Consider the following 8,239-nt stretch of genomic DNA (forward strand, 5'->3'; position numbering starts at 1 on the left):
AGCCCCTCCCCTCCACTTCCTTCTTCTTCTTCTTCTTCTTCCTCTTGCCCTCAACCTCTGCTCTGAGTCTCGACCGCTGTGCAGGGCCCGTCCATCTCTGGCGAGCTCACCACACCGCGCGAGCTCAACGACCGTTGTGCAGGGCACCACCACGTAGGTGACCCTCCGAATGTCAAAATTTCAACATTTTGATAGAGTACAATTGTTACAGTACAGTCAGAATTGTGTATGATTGTGCCTAAAGTAGATAATAGTGGACTTTAGGCTTTTTTAGAGGCAATACTAGTGAATTTCAGTTAACTCCTTACAGTTCAGTTAGGTACAGAAAAATCCAGTTAGGTACAGTTACAGAAAAATCCAGTTAGGCTTTTTTAGAGGCAATACTAGTGAATTTTAGGTATCTATTTGCTTGTCCTTCAAATAGGGGCAAGACTGTTACAGAAAAATTACTAAATACAGTTAGCTACTGTCAAAAAATTCAGTTAGGTACAGTTAGCATCAGTTAGGTACAGTTAGGTACAGTTAGCTACTGTCAGGCTTGTTAGATTAATCTTCAGTTTACTTGACTTTTGAGCCGCTGTATCTGAAGGGAGGGAGACAGGGAGTGATGCAGTTGTGCACCTGCTTGCTGCTGAACCCTAATTAGTTTGTTTGGCTTATGTATAAGACCATAGGGCACACCTCAATTGGAACCACAGCTGCACTAGAGCAATTATGTTTCAGAATGCCCAATCATGTTCTCCAAGTGCACCAAGTGCAAGTGCACTAGGATTTTAGAACCACAGCTGCACTAGGATTTGGTGGTGGTGACTGAATGCAAGTGCACCAAGTTATAAGGGTCCATAAGCAGTGTTGTCATCAGGTCCAGACATAAGCTCCTGTAGTAAGTAGCTTTTGGTTTTATCTTTGTAAGATAACTGGTTCTTGTAGTTTGTTGTTGGTTTCTCTTAATGGAAATCGGAGGGGTAAACCCTTCCTTGATAAAAATTAAAGTGTCTGGTTTGTCGATTGCAGAACTGAACTTCTCTTTGAGAATGTGTACTCTGTGCTCTTGACATTTGCGCTTAAAGTTCTGAGAAAATCCACATGGTCTTTCATTTCTATTGCATTGTTTTATCTATATGGTCTTTCATTTCAGAGTTACACTTATATCATATTAATCATTGACAAATCCACATGCTTAATCAATCGAGTAGTAAGTTGTTTAGGCTTGGCCATTTCCACTCATTGTAGATAGATAGAGTTACACTTTTGTTACATTGCGTTATCTTTCTGTAGAGTAGTAATGCTCCACTTCCATTGGTACTACTTGTGATGCTGACAGCAAGTCTGTAATACTGAAATTTTGTCAACTTGTGATGCTGCTGCTGTACCCCGAGAGGCCCTTGAGTTTGCTGGAATGTCGATTAACTTCCGTTCCGGCAAATTCGGGTACTCCATATGTCCTATTTTCAGCAAAGGTCATGCTGAAATTTTCCATGAATTTTAGCATGACTTTTCCATGAAATAGGACATATGGGGTACTTGTGACTAATGCATGGGCCGGGGTCTTAGTACTTAATTAAGTAGGAACCACTCATCCTAACCATTTGCTCTCAAAATTACCACTTCACTTCTTACTACTGAAAATCTTAGACCATCTCCATTCACCAATTGCTCAAACCAGTTCGAAGGGCGTGTTTTCACCACACTGTGAATTATCTTATTGGACCCAACAGAGATGATGTAGTTTTGAATTATGAACATAGGAAATGTCGTCATCGGACGACGAAAGTCTCCCGGGGTAGTGCGACTGGTGCCACGACGGTCGAGGTCTGTGCGACAGGCCTCACCTGGACGATGATCGGCGCTTCAGCATTAAGCTCGAGGAGACCTTCGAAGTTGAAACGGTACGCAACGACGACAAGTGTTTTTTTTCATAATTAAGCATGACTTCAACTATTTCAACGTGTAATTTCATCTTTTACAATTCGAGTATAGTTTATCCCATGCCATGCAAGACGCTATGTCTTGGAGAGGATGGATTTTGAAGATCATGAAAATTTTGAAACGAAGAAAATTCACCTAAGGACACATCATGATGTGGATTTTGAAGTAAATCTGTATAATGCTGAGAGCGTAACCCATTTTGGTTGCAAAAATTGGGAAGCATTTTGCAAGATGTATGGTTTTGATGAGGGTATGCTTGTCATCATGGATCTTGGTGATCCTGACACCGACCATGACAATATGAACATTTGGGTCCTTGTTGATACGCCTCCAGTTCTACCGCTATGTGAGTTTCTCAAACATAGTTAATTATTAACTAATTTATATTGTTTATTTCAAAATAGTTGACAACTTATTTCCATTGACAACTTATTTTGATTGTTCAAAAAATGTGCGGAACATGGTAGACAAAACCCACTACACCGATGGCTCCGAGTTAACTTATCAGGAGAAAAATCATCTGGTCGGATTTTGTACTGATCTTGAGAATTACAATATCTACAATCAAACTCCTCAACATTATGGTCAATACGTGCCACCAGTGCACGTGTTGAACTATGGTAACTACCATGGAGATACCCTGGTAAGAATTTTTACTATTACGACATTCGTGCATTTTTTGCATACTTCTAAAACTAGTACATCATTGCTAACTATGAAGTTATTACTATGTTTTTCAACAGAGAATCCCTGAGGATTGTGTGCCTCATTTGATGTATCAGAATGGCAGCCTTCGTGTTTTCAACTTATATCCAGGTCATCCTACGAATCTCAATTGTCCATACCGGATTTCTAGAAGAAGTGGAGACATGCTAATCAGAGAATGGAAAAAATGTATGGACAGTCGTAAGGAGGTACTTGGAAGCAAAAGGAAGCGCCGCGCAAGAATTGGAGACAGGATGATCTCCATTCTCCATAATGGAGAGTCAGGGTCTATATTGTTTTATGCTATTTTACCTTAAATAGGGTATTTAGGTCCTGCCTAATATTGATGATCATGTGCTAAGAATAATTAAGTAGGGTTGGTTGGATGACTATCAGGATGATGATCGTATGACTTGTTATTAATAACGAGTAGAAGTTGTATGATGATGATTAGTAGGACTTGTTAGGATTAGTATTACTTTCGACAAACTCGCTACTCGCGGTCTCGAGACTTGTAATGTTCTATCTTTGTTCGGTCTTTTGAATTCGGAGACTAATATGATGAATTGTATTCGGAGACTAATCTTCTATTGTATTCGATGAATCTGCTGTTGCTGTGTGGTGCTGCTTATATTCTGTCCAATAATATATTTTGTAATCTGTGCAAAAATCAGAAAAGAAAAAAAAATCCCTAATATACATACAAATGGCGCATCACACCTCAGTGCGCCATTAGTATGCCAAAGGATACTAATGGCGCATCACCACGCGGTGCGCCATTAGTATGGCTAGGCACATGGGTAAATATGGCCTCCTGGGAGGCTTACTAATGGCGCACCGTGGCCTATACTAATGGCGCACTGCCTGGTGCGCCATTAGTATACCAGATACTAATGGCGCTAATGGCGCACTAGTGGTGCGCCATTAGTAAAAAATACTAGTGGCGTGGTGCTAGTGGCGCACCAGTAGTGCGCCATTAGTAGGCAAAACTGATGCACCACTAGTAAGCCTTTTTCTAGTAGTGGGACGACCTCCACAATCAAGATAAAACTGATTACTCGATGGTAACATTAGAATTGTTTTACAACTTTACCATAAATTTGTGCAGCAAACTGTACAACTAAGTGATCCTCCCAATGTTGACAATAATCAACAATTGGTTGAAGTGTTGCAGAACCGAGGCAATGGCTAGCGACATCTGAGAGTAAGATATCCTACAAGGAACAAGCCGCTAAATCTCAGGAAAGACAACAATCATCGGCAAACTGGAAATGATACTCATAGAGTACTTATAGTTGCCTCGTTGAAGGAACGGGAAGGAAAGGGAGGTGAAGTGTTGGAGCAGTGGAGCCCTGATCCTATGTAGTTGGTATGGATGGCGCAGGTATCTGAGATGATGCCCAAGAGTGAGCTTCTGGCTGTCATTGTCAATTATGTAATAGATATCCACGAGAAAGATGGGGACTGAACTGAAGCAACTGGTACGGTGGGAGGTTCAGAGGTGGATAATCTACAGTCGAGGACGAGGTGATCTTGTTGGCGACCTCGTCCGGATCCCCAATGGCCGGGCACTTCCTGCCTCATGCGGTCCTACCACTCCTGCTCCTGTGTTAGATGGCAGCAAATGCCCTTACGAAAATTGAAGAAGACCATAGCGAACAAACATCAAAAGCTGATCTCAGTTCTTCTTGCCTTCGTTACTGTTTTAACTAATGCCTAGAATTCTGTAACAAAAGTATTTACTCCACCTTTTTGTAATGTTGAAGCAGTCACTGAACCATGCAATATGAGCATCGAAACACAAATAAAAGATGCGTATCAAATTATGAATTTTCACAATCAGAACATGTTAAAACCACACAAAATATTTTCTCTAGTTATGTTCACCAACAAGAAAAGTACGTATAGAAGCAAGTTATATCTAGGGATCAAGAACATATGTAAGCATTTACCACTCGACCTGAATATAATGACGTTCTTTTTCTTCCTGTCCTACTTCTATCTCAGTGACTCCACTGGAGTAAAGACCTGCCAAACAAATGTTGAATCTGAGAATTCAGCACGACCACAACTACTGAATCAAATGGAATTGGACCAAATCAAACCAGTGCAGGTTCTTGCGAGGGCAGGAATGTACAGGACCTCCTCAACAAGGAGACTCTGCTCGTCGGTTGCCACACTGTCTTGACTTGGAGCTCGGTCGAGTGCGGCATCTCCACAATGTATGGCGTCACCCTCCTTTGATCGGTGACGGCCATCGACATCCATACAACCGTTAGTGTAAAAGGTTAACCCTATCTTTCTTCTGTCCATACAAGTGTAACGCCCACGATGCGGCTATATCTCCCACGTGTCGAGGCACGACTTAGAGGCATAACCGCATTGTGGTTTTGTCGCAAGAAGGGTCATCTTCACACAATCCCATGTAATGAACAAGAATGGGATAAAGAGTTGGCTTACAATCGCCACTTCACACAATACATAAATATAATTCATACATCATCCAAAATACATACATAGACCGACTACGGTCAAGATCCAAATGAAAATAAGATAACCCCAAATGCTAGATCCCCGATCGTCCCAACTGGACTCCACTACTGATCATCAGGAAAAGACACATAGTAACGACCACGTTCCTCATCGAACTCCCACTTGAGGTCGATCCCATCATCTGCACTGGCATCGCCGGCACCTGCAACTGTTTTGGTAGAATCTGTGAGTCACGAGGACTCAGCAATCTGTGACCCTAACCTGAAACTGCAGCAGGCACTAAGCGGATATGGTGGTTAACATACGCAAATGAGAGCGAGAAGAGAAGGAACGGAACGGTCGTCATCTAGTAATGACCAAGAAGTGATCCTGAACTCCTACTTACGTCATGCATAACTCAAACCGTGTTCACTTCCCGGACTCCGCCGAGAAGAGACCATCACGGCTACACACACAGTTGATGTATTTTAACTGGGTCAGGTGACAAGTTCTCTACAACCGGACATTAACAAATTCCCATCTGCCTCATAACCGCGGGCACGGCTTTCGAAAGATAATACCCTGCAGGGGTGTCCCAACTTAGCCCATCATAAGCTCTCACGGTCAACGAAGGATAAATCTTCTCCCGGAAAGACCCGATCAGTCTCGGAATCCCGGTTTACAAGACATTTCGACAATGGTAAAATAAGACCAGCAAAGCCGCCCGAATGTGCCGACAAATCCCGATAGGAGCTGCACATATCTCGTTCTCAGGGCACACTGGATAAGCGAAGCGTACAGGTACCAACATAACCCAAGTTGTCAAGGGACGGTCCCGCACGGTGCTCTAGTTTGGACCAGCACTCAGAGGAACACTGGCCCAGGGGTTAAAATAAGATGACCCTCGGGCTCGTGAAAACCCGGGGGAAAAGGCTTAGGTGGCAAATGGTAAAACCAAGGTTGGGCCTTGCTGGAGGAGTTTTATTCAAGGCGAACTGTCAAGGGGGTCCCATAAATCACCCGACTGCGTAAGGAACGCAAACTCAAGGAACATAATACCGGTATGACAGAAACTAGGGCGGCAAGAGTGGAACAAAACACCAGGCATAAGGCCGAGCCTTCCACCCTTTACCAAATATATAGATGCATTAATATAATAAGAGATATTATGATATCCCAACATATCCATGTTCCAACATGGAACAAACTTCAACTTCACCTGCAACTAGCAACGCTATAAGAAGGGCTGAGCAAAAGCGGTAACTTAGCCAAACAACGGTTTGGGAAAGGATGGTTAGAGGCTGACATGGAAATATGGGAGGCATGATAAAGCAAGTGATAGGTAGCGCAGCATGGCAATAGAGCGAACAACTAGCAAAGCAAAGATAAAAGTGATTTCGAGGGGTGGTCATCTTGCCTGCAAGGTTCTCAGAGTTGTCGAGAGCTTGATCCTCGTAAGCGTACTCAACAGGTTCCTCGTTCACGAACTCGTCTCCCGGCTCTACCCAAGACAAGAACACAAGCCACATGACCACAATCAATCATGAGAAATGCACAAGCAACATGATGCAAAACATGTATGATATGCAAGATATGATATGCGATGCATATGCGTGCTCCGGAAGGAAAATGATGAACAAGGCAGTAACTTGGCAAACCAAGCATGCCACTGGAAAGATGAGATGATTTCGGTCGAAATCGATATAAAGATCACCGGAAACGGATCCACGGTTTGCAAATGGCAAGCAAAACAAGAATGACACGAATCTGCGATTAACAGCATGATAGCACTTAAAATGCAACAAGCAACAATGCTACAACACTCCAACGTAGCAACAAAGTATATGGCAGTAATCTACAGGAGATGCTTGACAAAAGATGAACACTGAGCTATGGCTAGATCACAACATAACAAGCTCAAACAAGCATGGCAAAAGTGCAAAAAATAATAGGTTCACAGACACAGTGAAATTACTGGACATGGCAGAAAACAGTATCAGGTAGCAATGTTCAGAGCACAAAAACAATATGCTACAGCAACTTAACATGGCAAAACAAGGCATGGCAGTATTCTACTAAATGCATATGACAAAATCTCCTTACTAACCATAAGCCAAAAAGGATCAGAAGATATGATGGCAACCATGTAAACATAGCAAGTTTCGTTAACAGGTTTCAGACTTAGCAGAAAACAGAGCATGGCAGAAACAATAATATGAAGGCATCTTGGTGAGCTTGATGCACTCACCACAAAGCAATGCATGACAAAAAAAGCATATCTACAACAAGATGGCAAGTTTATGAAGCTATCCATGGCAAGAACAAAAGCATAGCATGTATGGATCAACTACAACAAGCTTGAAAAAATTGAATAACACGTAAACAATCTGCCAAAAATATTTTATAGCAAAAGTAGAGCAAGATTGAGTCATGCTATGGCACTCCATAATTACAAACAAAGACAGGAATGGATCAATTACAACAATAGCTACAAAACATCCTTACTGAACATCACCAAAATATGCATGGATCTCTCTGTAGCATCAAGTTCACATGGCAACAAAATAACAGCAGACAAAGACTTGGAGAAATCACTAAGTCTCTGAAATCAGAAACATTACGGGGCCTAGTTTGCATGCTTGTGCTAGTCACCAAAGAGATCACAAAAATACATGGGATACACCACTGGAAAGATGACATGGCATACAACAAAACACATGTAGAGCTCATGCCCATAAGATGCACAGATTAAATGATACAAAAATAACAAATCCTCAAGTTCTGCTAAGTAACAGCAGACAACAGCAACTTGCACTCTTGCACCAGAGATTTAGGAATCAAGATGGCCTCTAATGAACATGGTGAAATTGAACAAAATGTAGAGCATCACGAGACGAACTATTCGATATATTACACGCGCGAAACGGAGCTATATGCAGAGAGTTATGCCATGATGAACAGGGGTATATAATGTGAAAATGCAAAAGATTTGGAAATATCTCGGGGTCTCGGAAAAAGTCAACCTCGAGCTCGATTGGATCTGGCCGGGGCTCGGGCGACGCTCGCCGGCGACGGGAGAGGAGAGGGCGACACGGCGGGGCACGGCGGCGGCGCGGGGCGGCGAGGCACGGCG

This window comes from Triticum aestivum, chromosome 4D (genome assembly GCF_018294505.1).
Source record: "Triticum aestivum cultivar Chinese Spring chromosome 4D, IWGSC CS RefSeq v2.1, whole genome shotgun sequence".
Lineage (NCBI taxonomy): Eukaryota > Viridiplantae > Streptophyta > Magnoliopsida > Poales > Poaceae > Triticum > Triticum aestivum.